Genomic DNA, 20568 nt, shown 5'->3' with positions numbered 1-20568 from the left:
TGCTCGCTTACATCTGGGGAAGGAGCCAAGCTTACATCAGGGAGAGCAGCTAGAGCAAGGCAGAATCTAGAGGACTTGAGGAACGTCAAGTAGGTCTGTATGATGGAGCACAGGAAGGAAGTAACAAGGGGGAGAGATCAGATTCTGTAGGGCCTTGTAAGCTTTCCAAGGACTTTGATTTTCACCCTGTGCGAAAAGAGAATCCATTGCAGAGTGCTGAGTAGAAGAGTGACATGATCACATTTTCAAAGGATCAGTTTGGCTGCTTTATTGAGAATAGATTTTAGGAGAACAACTTGGAAGGAGGGAGACCAGTTTGGCAGCTAAGCCATTAATCCAGATGGTGAAGTTATCTTTTGAAAGTAGAACTAATGGACTTTACTAATGGATTGCATGTATGGTGCTGGAGAAAGAGAAGAGTCAAGGATGACTCCAAAGTTTGGGAGCTGAGAACTAGAAAGATGGAGTTGCCCCTGAATTAGATGGAGAAGGCCAAGGGTGGAGGAAACTCCAGGGGAAAGATCAGAAATTCTTTTTTCTGTAAAATATTTTTACTGCTTGCCTTTGAGTTCTCTCAGGTTGGAGAGAACACAAGGAATCGTAAAGGGAAAATGAAAAGGAGTAACGAAGTGAACAAAAATTAAGGGAGGGTAGTGTCCTAGAATCTATGTGAAGAAAATGTGTCAAATACGGATTCAATATCTTTTCTTATTGAGGTGCATTTTTTTCAGAATGACTTTTTTGCTCACCCTAAGTACGTGGCATCTAGGATTTAAACGTATAAGATATTCTAATTAAATTATGTTTAGTTGGAGATAATACCCACTTACTATAACAATGATCAAGAAATAACATCTATTTTAGCAATTTTAACTTGATTTGTGTTTAGTTCCAAAAGGAATCTGAAATCTTTTATTAGGAATTCCACTATTAAATCAGAATTTTATTTTCATTTTTTTTATGTTTGGGGGCATGCAAAATTGAACTAATCATAATCCTTAGTTCATAACAAACGTTTAGCACTGCATAGTCTGCTTTTATTTATATAGCTATTTATATATTTGTATTTATCACCCATAAGCCCCCACCTAAAATTCAGCACCCAAAACAAAAGTTAGGACCTCGAAAATTACTTGATCTAACAATATTGCTTGCCTACCATTCCATTCTTTTGGCTTCTTCTCCCCAAAATAAACATCCTCTTGAATTTTAGGTTTATCATCCTTCCCATGCATTACTTTTTTTATAGATTTAGTGCATATATAAGGATTCCTTTGAAAGTATATCTTATTTTAGTTCTCTTTAATTTATAAAAAGGATAAAATGTTTACTATTTTGAGGCTTTTTCATATATTGCTGAGTTTCATATACATTGTTTTATGTTTGAGTAGTTTATTTATTTTGACTGCTGTATCCATTCATCCATTACTGAATTGATGGACCCTTGCATTGTTGCCAGATTTTGCTAGTGTGAAAAATACCGTTATGAACATTTTTGTACATTTCTCCTGTTGGCTATATATCTGCTCCATTGGTCTCTTTCTAGCCCTGCACAAATATCACACTATCTTAATTACTATAACTTTATGATAACTTTCAGTATCTTATGAAGCAAGTTGTACCAATTTGTCCTTCAGTTTTATCTTAGCATTCCTTGGCCATTTGTTTTTTCATCTAAATTTTAGTATCTACTTGTCAAGTTCTACAAAAATTTTGTTGAAATTTGCATTATAATTGAGAGGAAACTAAATTAGTTGGGAATAAGAATTGGCTCACTCACTTATGGGGGCTGGCAAGTCTAAAATATGCAGTCAATGCCCCACTTCAAGTCTGAGTCTGAAGGTTGACAGACTGCTGTAGAACCAGGAAAAGTCTATGTCTCAGTTTGAAGGTGATCAGGCAGAGAATTCTCTCTTATTCAGGGTAAGGCCAGCCTTTTGTTTTATTCAGGCCTTCAACAGATTAGATGAAGCCCACTGAAATTATGAAGGGCAATCTGCTTTATTCAGTCTACCAATTTAAATGTTAATGTTAATTTTGGTTAATCCAAAAATACCCATACAGAAATACCCAGAATAATGTTTGACCAAATATCTGAACACTCCATGGCCCAGTTAACATGTAAAATTAACCATCACATTCATCTACTGAGATGATCCCATGACTTTCTCTTGTCATATGTTAGTATGATGATCTGTAATTGATTTTCTAATGATAAATCCTACTTCATGAATTATTTTTATACACATGACTCAACAGTTTTTTGACTATTTTATCACATTTTTGCATTTATCTAAGTGAAATTTACCTATTATTTACTTTCTTGTACCCTCTACATTTGAAAATATAGTTATTTAAGCCACTTAAGATGAATAGGGAATGTTTTCTATTTCTCTCTTCTCTGGAGTAATTTGTATAATCTCAGCTCTTTTGTTTCTTGAGTGTTGTAAGAACTTGCCTGTGAAAACCATTTAGCCCTAATGTTTTCTATTTGGGAAAATGTTTAACTACTAATTTAGTTTCTTTTATATGGTTATCAAGATCATTCATATATATTTTAGTATTACTTTTAGTTAGTTACACCTTCCTAGGAATTTGACCACTGCTGTTAAGTTTTCAAATTTAATGATATACATTTATTCATAATTTTCTCTTACTATATGATATTTACATCCCTTTTATTATTTTAATAATGATTATTTATGCCTTCTTTCATTTTCTTAGTCTCTGCAAAAGTCTGTCCATTTATGAGTCTTTTCTGAGATTAAACTTTTATGTTTTTTATTTCCCTGAATCAGAGTTGTTTTCTATTTCTGTAACGGCCATATAGTAAATATTTTCAACTGTGTGTTATGGAGACCATATGGGCTCTCTAACAGCTACTCAACCCTGACATTGTGGCATGAAAGCAGCATGGTCAATACTAAATGAATTGATGTGGCTGTGTTCCAATAAAACTTTATTTACAAAAACAGCGAACTGGCCTACAGGTTACAGTTTGCCGACCTTTGTTCTATTTCATTAATTTCTGCTCTTATTTAATTATTTATACTTCCTTTGGGAGTTTTCTGTGATTTCCTTGGGTTATCTAGCCGAACGCTTAACTCATTAATTTTTGGCTCTCTTTGGTACATAAAAATTTACCCCTTAAAGTCCAGTTAAGTCCCTCTCTTTAAAAAGTGAGTTAAGTAACTTTATGGATAACTTTTTTATCAGTGCAAATACATACAGATCCTACTGCATGCAGTTTTGATAATAACTCTGTAGAACCAAAGAATGTCTGGCCTGAGAACACAGGATTTGCTACACGATTCAAAGGGAAGGACAGATATCTTCAGGCAAAACAGTCCCTGAGAATTAAGGTATTATCTAACAGAAGCCATTAGACCCAAAACAAACAAACAAAGGAGCAAACAGAGATATGGAAACCCAGAAATGCAACAAATTTGTATTGTGCTTACTGCAGGTTAAGTTCTCTGAGAGCACAGGCTGAGATGAAGTTTTGGGGAATTAATACCAGTGGAAGGGAGAGGAAGGAAGCAGCAAGGGCCAGAGGGGAAGTCAGACTGGGCATGCAGGTCCTACAAAGCCTCAGCCAACCCCATAACGAGGTCTGGAATTAGAAGAGTCCCTCAGAGTTATCCAGCACTGAGCTGAAATGGTGAAGCTTTTATGTCACACTGTGACCAGTCACTAGATGTGGGTTGCCTCTGGAAAAGTGTGACTAGGGCCCAGACAATCCTCTGTAGCTGAGGAAAACCCCGAAGGGGCTGACAGTGGAAGTTTGCCTGCTGACAGACAGGTTATATGTCCTCCCATGAAATGATGTCTGGGCCCACATGTCCTTGTCCACCACAGCACTCCATCTTTATTTCTGACATCATGTTAGGCTCTATGAAAGGTGCCCTTGGGCATGCTTTTTAGAATGTCAGTCTAAGAAGATGGGCACATAAGTTTTGGTTCAATTTTTTTTTTTTTTTTTTTCTTTTTTGCGGTATGCGGGCCTCTCACTGTTGTGGCCTCTCCCGTTGCGGAGCACAGGCTCCGGATGCGCAGGCTCAGCAGCCATGGCTCACGGGCCCAGCCGCTCCGCGGCATGTGGGATCTTCCCGGACCGGGGCACGAACCCGTGTCCCCTGCATCGGCAGGCGGACTCTCAACCACTGCGCCACCAGGGAAGCCCTTTGGTTCAATTTTTAATATCCCTGAAGCTTCCACTACAATGATTCACCTTGATTGCCAAGATTCACCCTGATCTAGAGACTGAAATCCCCAATTCCCTGGAAACTGGTCCTATCTTACTGACAAATTTTGCAGTGTTATTCATGATTTAGGTTCTCCTTATCAAGTGTACACGTGTATATTCTGCCAAAGAAAGTAAATGCCAATAAAGGATCACCATCACCTAGTCAATTAGAAAAGGTTAAATTGCCAAATAAAGAATCACCATCACATAGTCAATTAGAAAAGGTTAAATTGCCAAATGAGGAAACAAAGACTTTCTCACATTCCTTAACTCTGAAAAATGACATCTGCTTTTCGAGAGAAGAAAATTACATAAAATACATGAAGTTTTACCACAAGCATTTTAAGGATGCATATAAACAAGGCCAAGGAGTAGACTGAGCTTGTGAGAGGTAAGTTAGGAGGATTGTTAAGAATGCCACTGTCACGTGTAATTTGAGTACGTTCCTTTTAATAATGTAAAACCTAGTTTTATGAGTATCTAATAAATGAATATTTTTTAAAATTTCTGCACTATTTTCCACTCCTTGCTGTGTGCTGATATTTCAAAGATGCAAATATCATATGATTTCTAGACTATGGCAAGATTACATTAATAAATGTTCCCGGGAAATGTTCTCCCCTTATATTTTCTTGTTGTGTGTGCGTGTGCCCTGAAAAGCAAGACGTGTTTGCCTTCTGTGACTTCTTCCCAGACTATAAATAGCTTGAGGTAGGATAAGTGGAATGAAATACCAAGTCTTAGATTCATCGAAAATGTTTAGCTTAGACTTTATAATCTATAAATTTTGCAAACCAAATCCCAGGATTCCGGTGACGTAAGAGTCACCAGTATGTGCAGAAGTTAGTGGCACAGAAGCAGTCAAGGAGTGTTCAGTATCTTCTATGCCGTGGCCAAATTATATTTTCCAGTGTCTAGATGCCACAGGGCAAAATACTTTCTGCTGCACATAGTGTGATTTTTTGTGAGCTCACCATTCTTCTGTAAATTGTTCTTTCTTGTCTCTAGAATTCATAGCCTCAGCATTTGTTCTCTGTGCTCTATCTTGTCTAATTTTTTAAAACCACCAATTATTTTTTAAATTGTACCAAACCTGAAAAATAATATGGTGAATATTCTAACAACTGACAGATTTTGGCTCTTTTAAAGAGTATTGTTGATCTTTCTCTATGCATTATTTTACCTCAGAGTGTATATCATACTGTAACTCAGAATGTAGTTGTCTTGATTGATTTGCAGCCAGACTGACAAAAACCATGACAGTCATGGCAAATTCTCCCAGTTCCATTTTATGGAGTGTTAACTAAGAAACGTAATTTTGACCTTTTAAAGACTGGGCCTTAGGTATTTTTCCCAAACCACCCTATCCGAGGGAGAGGAAGTAATTCCTATTAACCTATAGGACACTTAATTGGGAGGACTGTCAAATTGAGACACCTTCCAGATACTCCATTTAAACATAATGATGTATAATGGCAGTAACTGCCACTTAATTAGGAGAGTGATTCTGCTACATCTGAAAGTAACCAAACCAGGAATTTTATTTTTACTTTTCTAAACTCTCAATTCCTGTGATATTGAGGTACTAGTATTTTAGCCCCACTGCTATTCTGAAATGCCAGTGAATAGGGGACGATCAATTTAATTAAGACATTTGTTACTTGGAATATTATCTTGGAAAATATAAGAGAAAAAGATCAAAATGACCAAATATCTATGCTGTGTCAGCGGCCATATTAAGTATTTAAACATATAATATCTCCTTTGATATTCACAAGATATTATTACTCATGTTTTAAAAATGGAGAGTCTCTGGGCTTCCCTGGTGGTGCAGTGGTTGAGAGTCTGCCTGCCGATACAGGGGACACGGGTTCGTGACCCGGTCTGGGAAGATCTCACATGCCGCGGAGCGGCTGGGCCCGTGAGCCATGGCCGCTGAGCCTGCGCGTCTGGAACCTGTGCTCCGCAACGGGAGAGGCCACAACAGTGAGAGGCCCACATACCGCGCAAAAAAAAAAAAAATGGAGAATCTGAAGCTCAAAGAACTTAACTGGCTTGAGATTACATAGCACACACACACTAAAAAAAGGAAAGTCCTAGTGAACTGCAAGCCTCAATCTATTTGATTCTTCCTTGTAGATATGGGTTCTTAGGGTTTTAACAAGTGTTAATATGGTATTAGCTAGGATCCACAATTTTTGAACATCCATGATGAATAAAGAATAACAAGTTGTATGCTATTCCTACACTCTTTCACTTCTCAGTTCAAAGTCTATTTAATGATTCATTTATTTGTAGACAGAGTTCATATTTTCTCACATTCAACTCAATTCTGGTCGGTGAAAGTGAAAATGGAAGAATATGACAATTAGGTTGAGAATTATACTGCTGCCGCCACTAAAATTGTATTTTCTAAGAAAGATGGGGTAGAGCAAAAAATATTATTTACCTAAGATCTGAAGGCACAATCCTAACCTGGAATGTATTTTGAGGTTTTACTGAGGCCAGCAATCCTTCTCCCAGCCTAGCTTTCTGAACACAAGAAATAATACACTAGGTTGTACCTACAAATCTTCCATGCTAATGAAGGTCTTTATGTTGGCTTCCAGAGAAATTACACATACACATACATACATACATACACACACACACACACACACACACACACCACTCTACACTCCATTATCCCAAAGAAATAGCTGTTACTAGACATTCATGATTTGTCCATTTATCAGAATTAAGTAAAAAGAGTGGAGGCAATTTTCCAAATTGGACCTCCAAATTTTCTGTTTAGGCAAACAAAACTCAGTTTGCCTGTCTGCATTGATAAAATTCCCTTGTTAAGTGCTTAGTTCTACATTTTGCTTTACCTGTACAGACATATCTAGAATAAAGCCAATAATAGTAATTATACGTCTACAAATTTTTTGAAACTAAGTCAGTGTAGTTTTCTGTAAATTAAATCAAAGAAAGGACAAAAATTGGCTCCAATTATTATATTTATCCATTATCCCAACTCATAAGTAATGGACTATTTAGTTTCTCATTATCCAAGTGATCATTTCTTCTGATTTTTCTTTTCTGATTAAAAAAATATGAAATAAACCCTAAGATTTTGCTGGAGTTATGGGACTTAAATATTAGGAAGCAAACTTCTGTAACGCTGAACATAAATATTTATGTCAGGGTCATGCTTGAGGCTTATTTATTTTTATAATGATAGCTTTTAATATAGTACAAATTATCATTAAAGTCATATTACAATGTTAAATCTCTTTATTCAAAATTAGAAAACATTTAAATAGAAGGCACTAGAATTTTTAATTAGTTTCCTCCTGGTCTTTCCTGGATTTATTCTTTTATTGAGTATATTTGGCATATAATATTGTGTAAATTTGAGGTGGACAATATGTTAATTTGATATATTTGTATATTGTAATATGATTGCTGTTGTCATGATATTTCACAGCTATATTGTATCACGTAATTACCTTTCTTTTTAGTGGTTGGGATAAGCTTTCATCTCTTGAGATATATTTAGAACTTGAGCAAATACAGGTTCTTACAGGAAATACATTTTTCTGAGCAATTTAACTCCCTTAAATAAATGTTGCCTAAAAACAATAATACGTATACAAAACAGAAGCATCTATATCCATTTAGGTACATTAAAATAGAGGGTAGGTTACTTTCTGAGTTGGATACTTTAGCATTAGGCAAAAGGACAACTGACTAATGTGATCTGGTATATCAATGCTATCACAACATTATGCAGTATTTATTAAAAACCATATAGTCAACATTTCTTTTGTGCCAACCTCTGTGTGCGATAATGGGTGTAAGAACACTCTTTCTTGCTGATGAGTGTCCTGGGCAAAAGAGGAAATAGGAAGGGCGAGTTGGGGCCATTTTTTTACTTGAAATAACGACTGCCAGACAAACTGGCTCTTCGGCCATGGATATTTAGCAGACATTTTCCCCAAAATGGCCTTGTCACTCCAAAACAATTGAAAATGTTTTTTGCCAATGGTAAAATTCAATCTTTCAAATAAAAATTCTGAATTCTAGAAAACTTGCATTAACCACTCTGAGTTTGACAGCTTTCCAATACTTAAGACTTTCTGGATGAGATTGGTGATATTAATGAATGTGAGTTTTTTATTTTGTATAATGAAATGTGTCAACATTTGGAAGTTCTGCATAACTTGAACCAATATTTTTCAAATGATCAATGCATAATGTTAAAAAAATCATTGGTAAAAGATCTATTCAAAGTACAAGACAGACTAATAGATTTTAATGTACAGTAACAAAGAAGGAAAAGTACACTGATGTGGTTTCAAATTCCACACTGAAACTAATCTTTAAGATACGACTATTGTTCAGTTTTGGTAGAGTACCAAAGAAGAATGTTGCCAATTATCTAAAAAGGCTAGTAAAATACTCCTCCTTTGCCCAACTACATTTCTTTGTGAAGCCAGATTTTTACCACATATGCCAATCAAAACAACACATTGCAACAAACTGAATGCAGAAGCAGACTTTAGCTGTCTTAACTCAGACATCAAGAGATTTGCAAAATTTGTCATACCATGTCACTTTTTTCACTACATTTCTTACTCTTAGAAAATACAGTTATTCTTTAGGAAACTATGTTCTAAGTTTTCCTATCTAATAAAGTAAACATTAATACATATAACCCAGATAAGTAAAAACTCTTTGGGGAGCTCAATAATTTCTAAGATTGTAAAGGGTTCCTGAGACTAAGAGTTTGAGAACTCTAGCTTTCGAGAGATTCTGACTATCCAAGAAAGACCATAAAAAAGAAGAAAGGATAGAAGTCAACGTGGACCATTCATGAGATAGTTGTCTCTCTGGTTGTTAAAACTCTGTCAGAGTTATTTTTGATCCCAATGTTCCAGAGGCAGAGGGGGCTGAAGATGAACTTGCTACTTTTGTGTTGTTTCAGGGAGAAAAGCAAAGCAATTATATTATGCATTGCTGAGATAGAGTAAGAGCAAGCACTAATAGTGGGAGGTAGAAAAGAGGAGGGAGGCCCGAAGGAAAGGAAATAAGAGGTCTTATTGTTCCAGGTGAAGCCTCAATAAACCCTGATAATAAAACTGAAGCTAGGAGTGGCGTGAACTCAAAGGAGGAAATAAATTCCGTTTGAAGGAATATAAAGGATGGCTCTGAGATTTCTGGCTTACTATCTGAGTGTATTGTATAAGAATTATTGATACCCAAAAACCCCTATAATATTACCATTAAGCTCTAGCTTTCTGCCTTCATGAGATTCTCAAGATTTCTACCTATAAGTCACAAACCAAGAAGTCCTTGGTGTTCTGTGATTAAAACATAGGATAGCATGAATATCAAAAAGCATCTGCTTAACTTTTTTTTTTTAAACAGATGAAGAAACCAAAATCTTGAGCGGTGAAATAACTTTTCTACATCATAGCAGAGTTAGACTAAAATCCAGGTTTTCTCACTCTTGAATCTGTGGCTTGTGTGAATATAAAGAAAAACTACACCTTAAAATTGTATCCCAAAGAGACCAAGAGATTCATTTCATCCTAAATCATCCAAAGAGCTTTGAGCAATGTAAATGTTCTGCAATCTAAATTTGAATTCACTGGGTATGTCAAAGCTATATTAATCAGAAGAGACCGGGTTTTCCATATGAGATATTTTAGAGAGGAATGTCAAACATCATCTACATGGGCAGCCTAAATCTTATTTCATTAATTCCATCTGCAGCCACTTTTGCTTTTCCCTACATAGTGTAAGTCACCTTTTTCCCCCCTTAAATGTACTGCATACACCCATGTTTATGATGTGGCAATACTCTCTCAAGTATTATAATGCCAGTCCATTTCCATGCCCCAATTAATAAGTCACAATAATGGTACAACATACAATCCAGAAAACACCTGATTCTACACATTAAAAGAAACAAACAGGGTGTGGATAATTCAAAATGGTGACTAACCCAAAAGACATTTAAATTTGTAATGTGCCCTGTGCTAACATTAAATATGGACATAATTATTTTTTGAAAGTTCTCTTCAAACAAATGAAGTCACTCTCTAAATGTTTTCCTTTTTCTTGTTTTTGGTGTTTAATTATCCATACCCTATCACATATCCTCCCTTTGGTATACTTTATAATAGTTATGTCTAAAATCTTCAAAAGGATCCTTATTTTAGAAATATGAAGTATCTGATAAATTACATAGCTGAGATAACAGCAAATATTTACTTCAAATATAGCTATTTTCTTATCCTTCACCCTTAGTACTTATCCAATGATCACAGTAATCTTATTGATCACAGTACTCTTAACCAATGGGACTAAATTCTGCTTCAGAATTCTTCTCAACACACAACTCCCAGACAGCTGTGTTGGACTAACACAAGAATTCAAATCGATTTTACACTCCTGATCTAGTCAATGATGCTTTTCCCAATGATGCTCACTCCTTATCTGATAACACACAGTTGGCTAGCTACACAACAAAGTCTAGAATGCAAAACTCCTCATTCCAAATCTGGAATGCTTTTTCTAGCATCTTTTTGGGTCAAAAGTCATGCTTCTTTATATTTGAATTAGCTGAGTTATCTCAGTTAACAAAAGTTATATGAATGTGTGTGACATAACTGCTACATGTTAAAATTACAGTAAGATTTGTTTCTGAAAATTTACAGTAAGGACAAGTACAGTTAACTTATTGTTTATCTTAAATCATTCTTAATTTGCCCATGCTTTCATATTTTCAAAGAACATTATAAAAACTAATCTCTTGCAAATAATTTTTCATTTAAGTAATATATTTTAATATTAAAAGACCTTAAAGATACTTAAAACCCAGACTCAGTTATCACTCCCACATGTGTATCTATCTGAATTATACGGTTGGATGTAGCAAAGACTGGCTAATTGGTCATGAAATCTGTTTCCTCTTTCTCCTGAGCACACAGCTAAGCCAGCGCTACTCAAAGTGCTGGTCCACTACTAAAAGCTTGTACCAGAATGTAAATCAACAAACTTCACCAAGAAAGTTGTAACTGTACTCAGCAGTGTCTTTAGTGACATAAATAGTTAATTCACATCCAGAACAAGTTTCTGATGTTATCAAGGATTAGTAACAAATAGTTTATAGATGGGCAGCCAGTACATGGACCACAAACCGAATACCACTGACCTAGACTATAGTCTCCCTCGCAGTAACTTCTAACCACTGCAATGTGGTTGGAGAAGAGGTCCATCATTTCCAGGGCTGCAGACATAAATCTCCCATGTTCCCTCCATTATCCAGTGACTTTGGAAGCCATGTGGTTGAAGATGATGTAGTTAGGCAAAGAGCCTAGATCCCTTAAATAACCCACATAAACACTTATATTGAACTTTATGTGTGCAAAATAAAAATTACTACTATGTTAAATCACTGAAATTGAGCAGATTATCTATATAACAACTAGAATAGCATCAACTACTGGAGTGCATAATACAGCAATGTTTAGATGTTAAGATTTTCAATCAGAAATAATTCACAATTGTCTATTTTTTAATGATTACCTCATTTTCAAAAAAGTCAGGGTTTAGTAAATTAAGTTTAAATTTTAAACATTTTCTTATTCATGAATATCACATTTTACTTTACTGTTTTTAAGACCTAAAGTAAGGTTTTCAATTTTCTCAAGCAGGACTCACCTGCCACTTTGCAATGGGAACAAGCCAACTACAAATGGCCTGATTGGGGTATATGCCCACATTACTTTTCTTCAGACACTCTGACGTGTAGGTCCTATGTGTAAAGACACTGAATGTATCTCTACCACCTAGAATAGACTAGGCTCTGGATGACTATTTGTTGAATGAGTGATGAAATCAATGCTGTCATTTTTCACATACACATGATCCGCACACCCTTCCATACTGAGAAAATTGTCTTTTAATTGCAAGATACATAGCTTCACATTTTATGCTTAGATCTGCATTTGCGCATCTTTGCCTCATATAACGCATAACATGTTTTCTTAATGTTAGAACTCCGCACAGAACAAAGGCCCTCTTCATTCTGTAAATTATACCTATTACTCATAGTATACACAATAATACTAGCCAAAATTTATTCTGTCAGATGAGTGCTTTCAAACTAGTGTCACTCTTCCTCATAATAACTCTTCCAACAGGCATTATGACGCCATGTTATCGATACAATGAAAAACTAAGGATTGTTGAGAGTAACTTGTCAAACAATGCGAGTTTTAAAGAACAACTGTGATTTGTACTCCACAGGCCATTATCTTTCTACCATCTCATTCCACCAACCACATTGACTGATATAACCTGTACACGTCCACACGTCCTTAATATGATTTTGCTGCACGTGTTATCTGTGATAGATACCACTCAATTACACTATTCAACAGCCAGTGAGACAGGCTAATTTCAGGAGTTTTCTACATGTTGAATACTTCCTCTTCTGCATGGGAACTGGGTGTGTTCTAAGACCTCACTATAGGGATCCTGTTTACCAGCTGGGATGTGATACTAATATACTTATCAAATGAACAAGTGATTCTGTCTGTGATAAGTCCAACCTCTGACAAAAAGAAGATCAAAGCACTGGGCAGTTTCTAGGCTTTTAGCTTACTTCCCAATCTCTTAACATAGTTAGTTTAGTGATTAAGAGTTTGGGCTCTGAGGCCAAGCAGAGTCAGACTCCAGGCTCAGCTATTCCATTTACTGGCTATATGACCTTGTACCAATTTCATAACCTCTGTGGGTCATCAGTTTCTTCAACTTTCTATTTCATGGAATTGATTTGAGATTAAATAAATGAATGCATATAAATCAGTTAACAGTGACAAGCAAGTGATAAATGCTAAATAAATACATTATTACTGGTCTAGATTTCTTGTTTACTAATTTCTAGTTTTGCATCTTTGATTCTTTCACTGGAAACTGCTCTGTTCCATAGGAAGAGGATTATGGTAGTATTTTTCCTGTTTGGGTAAATACATGGAACCAAAATCCAATTAAGCAAAAAATGGGGGAAGAAACCTAGGTAGAGAAAAATATTGAGGAATGTAATAGGGATCCCATAGAGTGATTTAAGTACCCACCCTAGTGAATATGAAAAGGTATGCAACCTGATAATTAGCTTTTTAAATGTTTTATATATGGATGATAATATTTATGGGCCTTTGGCATGGGAGTGGTCCTCAAAGAGGACCCACCATTATTTTTATTTTTAATTTGCATTTCTTTTATAATAATACCTAAAGATGATGTTATGAGACTGCTGTTTTAAGTCCTTCTCATCAGTTGTTCTAAATGTTTTCAGCAACTAGAAAATTTAATATTATTTAAAATCACTCACGCTAAGGGCATTTTAGGAAACGCTCCCAATATGCTGCAAATCCATGTAATGACAGAAAAACTAAACAGAAAGTGCTATCCAAACTGACTGTACAATGATAAAACAAACAAATAAAAAAAGACAAGAAACAGTGTCAAAAATTGACAGTTGGCAAGGTGTTAGCATTTAAACAGTATCCACCCAATGAAATGTTTTATTAAAAAAAATTTTTTTTTTTAAACAACAAATTCTGTCATCTTGAGAAGATAATTCCAGAGTTTCCTGTCTCCTCCACTTTGTAGGACTTTGTTTTCTTTAGTGTAGGAGAAAAGAGACAAACAGGAATTTGTTTTTTAATGTTAAGTACATCTAAATACAAACCAAAAATTTTTTAAGTAGCGTGAAAAATTATTGGAATTCTTCAACTAACCAGGTATTTAATATATTCATGAAATTCATCCTTTTTTATAAGCCTCAAACAGAACAATTTATACAAATCATCTCAAATATTTTTATAAAATACTAACTCAAAATTTGATGGTCATAGAAAGTAATTTTATATAGAGCATATTTTGCATTGCTATAAAAATAAATTTTACTGCAATGCAAAGTAATATAGTTGGAAAAAAACAAATTATGAAAAAAATACCCATAATCATACCCATATTTTTTAGCCTTTTTTGTATGAATACTTTAAAAATTCATAGTTAAGATTACATATAATAAAAATTTTGCATCCTGCTTTTTTTCACTTATAACGACTTTCAATATCATTAAAAATTCTTTCAAAAAACAATTTAATTGTTATATAACATTTCAACATATGACTGGGTGTTAACATTTTCTACTATAGAATATTAAAGATAATTCTATTCTTGATATTATAATTAATTATATACCAAATACTGTTACGTGTAAATTCTTATTCACATTTTCTGAAAAAAGTCTCGTAACTATCATTACTGGCCCAAAAGGGAAAGAGTGAACATTGCCGACATGCCCTTCAGTACTGTTTAACAATCACGATAGCTCTGCTAATCTAAGACATGAGAGTTGGAACTTTTTAAATTTACATTCCCTTGATTACAAGTGGGGTTGAATTTTTTTCACTATCAGTTGTATTTATTTTATCAACAATTCATTGCTTATGACCTTGATTCCCTTTTCCTTTCAATTGATCTCAATTTAAAGATACTTATATACACAGAGTAAGAAACTTAGAACAATCTATATGTGTGATTCTCTACTTAGAAGTTCTGCTATTCAAGTCAAGAATATGTTTAGATTTTCTTCACCTCTCCCAAATCACCTTGTTTCTAAGGCTATATATTGTTATTAATTGTTCATTAATTTATTTGTTCTTATAAAGTTACAAAATCTACAAATGTTTGAGACTTCCCTGGTGGTGCAGTGGTTAAGAATCCGCCTGCCAATGCAGGGGTCACGTGATAGATCCCTGGTCTGGGAAGATTCCACGTGCCGCGGAGCAACTAAGCCAGTGTGCCACCACTACTGAGCCTGCGCTCTAGAGCCCACCAGCCACAACTACTAAAGCCTACACACCTAGAGCCCGTGCTCTACAACTAGAGAAAGCCTGCGCACAGCAACGAAGACCCAACGCAGCCAAAAATAAATAAATAAAATAAACAATTTTATTTTTTAAAATTCTACAAATGTTTAAGAAAGAATAAAGTGTTATAAAGACAGCTTGAAGAGTTATAAAAGAATCATTTTTAAGGCAAAAATTTACACACAGTAAGACCCTCAAGCTTATGTCATATTTGCTAAAGATATTTCTCAAATTTTGTTTCCTAATTTTACTTTTGATTTCTGTATATCAGACAAACACATATACCTGTGTTTGTTGATATTTTCTTTTGTAATTACTTCCATTCATTTGAGTTAAGAAAGTCTGTAGAGATCAGATAGATATTCATATTCCTTTTCTTTTTATCATTTAATTCTTTCCTTAATCCTTGAAAAAATTTTTCAGCTATGGTATGAGGTAAAGAACTATTTTTTTTCAAATATCTATTCATTTTTTCTGATATTATATGATTAGTAATAAATCCATCATTGGTTTTTAATTTTACCTTTTTTTATTAAACTCTTATGTCATATATATATCAAGACCAATATGAGTAAACATATATTTGTTATAATTTTCCATTCTACTTATCTATTTTTTCCCTGAAATCACACTGCTTTAATAATTATAGCTTTATAGTATATTTTAATGCCATCATTTTGCCCACCCCCTTTTTTTCAGAATTCTGTTTAAAGTGTGCTTTGTTGCATGTTGTCATGGAAATTTAAGGAAATAATATATGACTGTCCCATAATTTAATCCCTTATAATTGGAATTTGGGTATTTGTGTTATTTCATTTTTTTCTTTCTGTATAAACAATGATGTGATTATATATTCTTGGAGAGAATTCATTGCACATACACCTAATTAATTTTGCATATGCATTCCCAGAGATGGAATTGTTGGCCAAATTTATGCATACTTTAAAGGCATTTTATATGTAGTGGTCTCAAAAAGAATGTAATAATTCATATTTCTAGAAACTGTGCATGAAAGTAACTCCCTACATTCTTGTAAAAAAAAGAAAAAATAAAGCTAATATTTAACAATGGCTTATTTCTTCCCAGGAAGTGTTCTAAGTATTGTAGTATATTCACACACTTAGTTCTCACAATAACTCTTGAGGTACTGATTGTTATTTGACCCATTTGCTGAAATAGAAAAAGAGGTACAGAGAGATAAAGTAATTTGCCCAAATTAATCTAACTAGAAAGTGATCATCAGGATTTAAATCCAAGCACTTTGAACCATATTCTTTTTCTAAGTTTTATCTCTCTATATATGTTATATATATATCAAATGCTATTATAATTTGCAAGGCTAAACATTTTTCCTGTGTTTACATATCATTTTCAGGAAGCACCTGACTCATGTGCCCTGGAAAGCCTCATTATGTGAATAAACCTTTTCTAACTTCTTGGTGTGTGTGGCATCAGCAGTCTCAACACCTGAACCCAATTTTGTATGAGATCCACCTTGTTGATGGGAACGCCCAAAATAAGTTATTTTTTTGTGGGTGGGGGGTAGTATTTTTAATAAAGCTGCTATAAAAATTTACATTTAAAACTTTGGGTTTATATATGCTTTTACATTCTCTCGGGGGAGAAAAAAAACTAGGAATAAAATTGATGAGTCATATAGTAGGAGAACAATGAACTCTGAAAGAAACTACCAAACTATTTCCTAAGGTAATTATATCAGTTGTATTCTCAATTACAGTATATGAGACTTCCAGTTGCTCCACATTTTTACCAGCACTTTGTACTGTCAGTCTTTTTAAATTTAGCCATTCTAGTGAGTAAATAGGGTGTCTTATTGGGGTTTTAATTTGCATTTCCTTGATAACTTGTGAAGTTTAGCATCTTTTCATGCACTTGTTTATCACTGGTAACTCTTTCTTGAAGTATTTAATGTCTTTTGTCCATTTTTTCAGGTTGATTTTTCTTTTTATTATTGATTTGTGTAAGTTTTTAACATATGCTAAATATAAGTGGTTAGTAAGATATACATAAAGTGAATGTTCTCTCTCAGTCTGTGACTTGCTTTTTAATTTTCTTGGTGGTGTTTCTTTATTCTAATTGGTATTTCTTTTATTTCTTTTTCTTGCTTTGTGTAAATATTTAAGACATCCAGTATAATACTGAACAGACTTGGTGAGAACAGAAATCCTCCTCTAGTTCCTGATCTTTAGGGGGATAGTACTCAGTCACTGAACAGCAAGTATGATATTAGCTATAACTTTGTAATAGATGCCCTTTATTAGAATGAAGAAGCTCCTGACCATTTCTAGTTTGCTGAAGTTTTTCTTTTTTACCTTCAATGGTGTTGAATTTTTTCAAGTGGATTTTTATTTTTGCATATTTTGAGATGATCTTTTTTTCTTTTGTAGTTATATATGTAATATAGTGAGTTACATTGATTAATTTTTCAAATGGTAAACCAACCGTGCATCCCTCAGGCATGGTATATATTGTACTTTCTATATATTGCTGGAGTCAATTTCCTAAATTGATTAGGATTTTTTTAAAAGCTTTTTCCATCTATGTTCAGAAGGAATATTTCCTAAAATATCTTTTCCTAAAATACCTTTGTGTGTTCCTGGTATTAAGATATTACTGGCCTCATAAAAAAACTTGTTTTCAGGAATATGTAATAAATGCACTTTTCCTCACACCAAGTACAATTTAAAACTCTGGGTGTTATATATAAAACAAACATAAGAAGGTGGAGAGAAGGCACACCAACTAGTGACATCAGGACCCAGGGAATGGCCAGCGTGGTGTAAGTGGATGCCTACTGGGCACGCACCTACCCCTATCATTGGGGTCAGTGGAAGCCAAGTGAAGAATCTGGACTCCCAGTGCCATCTGGCAGTAATGATGTGGCACCCTTCATCACTCAATAGAATGGTATCAGAGAAACCTTGCTAAAACGCCAGATTTAAATGAAATGGAACAGTGTCTTGTAACACAGTACCCAAACTGCCCAGATTTCAATCAAAACTTGTATCATGCAAAGAATCAGGAATATCTCAAACTGAACGCGCAAAGACAATTCAACAGATGCCAACACCAGATGACACAAATGTTGGAATTATCTGACAAGAATTTTCAAGCAGCCATCATTAAAATATTTCATGAGCAATTACAAATACACTTGAAATAAATGAACCACAGAAAGTCTCAAAAGAAGAAGAATATATAAAGAAGCAAATGGAAATTTTAGAAATAAAAATGACAATAACCAAAGTAAAAAAAAAAAAAACTCAATGGATGGATTTGGTTTCATGTCCAAAATGTAATGAGTTTTGAAGTCATCACTCCCATCATTAAACCAGGAAAAAATAAACTAATCAAATTAAAAAGCAGTGAGTTTTCTTGGACCCATTAGAGAAACGAGTTCTAAGAGCAAATCACCATCCTGAATCCGATGAGAATCAGGTGAATCCAGAACATTACAGCTAAGATCTACTTGCCTGAAGCAGAAGCAGGTGGAACCATAAACTGGTGGTAACACTGATTGACAATTTTAATGAATTGTTGGAGGCTGAATGAGGACTAGTGTGAGAGTGAGAAACCCTTGGGGGCTACAGTCTTGGCGGGGAGGGTCTCTCACACTTACCTCCAGGAACCGCACTAAGTCCTCATGGTGAAGAGCTGAGAAAGATCCCTTTGTGGCTCTGGCAGGGAAGGTGAAGGATAATCATTGTGAAATATCCTCTCAGTGTTCTCCATAAGAAGGTTTGCTGTCCATACTCTCCAGGGGAAAAGACTTTACCAGAGCCAGATCTCACCTGAGGAAAGGACCTTTCTCCCACTCCAGCCCCCTCTAGACTTCTTGTCTAACCTAAGGGAGAGGGGAACAGCTAAGAAACACTTGTGAAGATCAAAGCTTATGGTCACAGACCCACTAACAGATGGATTTAATCAAACAATTATAGAACACTTTCCCCCCATCTACACCTTGCCACCATAAAACAGGGCTCCAGCATAATAGTAGATTACAGCTGAACAAGCTGCAAGACAGAATCTCTAAGGAGGAGTACTTCAGGATGCCCAAAGTCAACAGGGAAGAAAAGAAAAAAAGGCCAGCCCCTAATTGGGATGTGTTTATTGTTTAATGTTAACATAAAACCTCACACTAAAGGCCTATTTACCTTAGTTCCTATTACTGGATATGTCATACCCAGGTTTCAACAATAAAAAAATCACAGGGCATGCTAAAAGGCTAAAAATCCATAATCTGAAGCGACAAAGCAAGCATCAGAACCCAACTCAGATATGACATGGATTTTGAATTATCAAACAGAACAGAGAATTTAAGAAAGAATAAAAGAAAATACTAGAAATCAAAAACACCATGCTTTTTGGTTCACTGATCTTCTCCATATTCTTGACAATTGTTCTTCCCTAGCTTCTTCTGCTTAATTTGGAGTTAATTTGCTCTTCTTTTTCTTGTCTTCTTTAGGTGAATGCTTGGATCATGGATTTTAGACAGTTTTTTTTTTAGCCCCTCTTTATCCCTGATAATATTACTTGTCATTAAATCTACTTCGTTAGATATATATAATCACTACAGTTCTCAGTGTTTGCATTATCTTTTTCCATCCTTTTACTTTTAACATCCAATGTATAGTACCTGCAATAATACATATATTTTATTTTCACATATTGTAAGACATCTCTTACAGTCTGCATTATAGTTCGGTTTATGTATTTAATTCATTCTTATAATCTCTGCCTTGTAATTGGAATGGTTAGGAGATTGCCCAAGATGTTGGAGTAAAAAGAACCTGAGCTCACTTCCTCTCACGAGCTCACCAAAATCACAACTTTCTACAGAACCACCATCTATGAAAAAGGCCGAAACCTACCAGAAAAGATCTTCCACCACTAAAAGCATAGAGGAGAAACCACAACGAGACAGCCAGGAGAGGCAAACTCCTGATATATTTAACTCCCACACCCTCAGGTGGGCAAATCACAAACTGGAGCATAATCATAGTGCATTGGTTCTCCCATAGGAGTGAGAATTCTGAGCCCCACGTCAGGCTCCCCAGCCGGCCGGCCTGCACCGGGAAAACGAGCCCTCAGACCATTTGGCTTTGAAGTCCGGCGGGGCTTAATTTCAGGAGCCCCACAAGTCCGTGGGCAAGAGAGACCTCCTCACACAAAATCTTACGCGCACCGGGACCCAAGGCAAAAAGCCGTAATTTGATAGGAACCTAGCACAGACCTACCTGCTGGTGTTGGAGAGTCTCCCAGAGAGGCTGGGGTGGGCGGCTGGGGACGCAGACGCTGGGAGCAGCCATATTTGAGAGCTTGTTCTACACACGTGTGGAAGTGGGAAGCCGTGTTGGCTGCAGC

The 20568-nt window shown here is 35.2% G+C and overlaps 1 long non-coding RNA gene across 3 annotated transcripts in view; it reads right to left on the bottom strand.

Annotated features, from left to right (window-relative positions):
- The window catches only part of LOC137228990 (uncharacterized), a 124840-nt gene that overhangs the window by 71440 nt on the left and 32832 nt on the right, over positions 1-20568 (bottom strand). The gene's annotated exons all lie outside the window — the stretch shown is intronic.

The sequence above is a fragment of the Pseudorca crassidens genome, chromosome 8 (assembly GCF_039906515.1).
Source record: "Pseudorca crassidens isolate mPseCra1 chromosome 8, mPseCra1.hap1, whole genome shotgun sequence".
NCBI lineage: Eukaryota > Metazoa > Chordata > Mammalia > Artiodactyla > Delphinidae > Pseudorca > Pseudorca crassidens.
The sequence above is the reverse complement of the archived record's forward strand: the minus strand, read 5'-3'. Positions and strand labels throughout refer to the sequence as shown.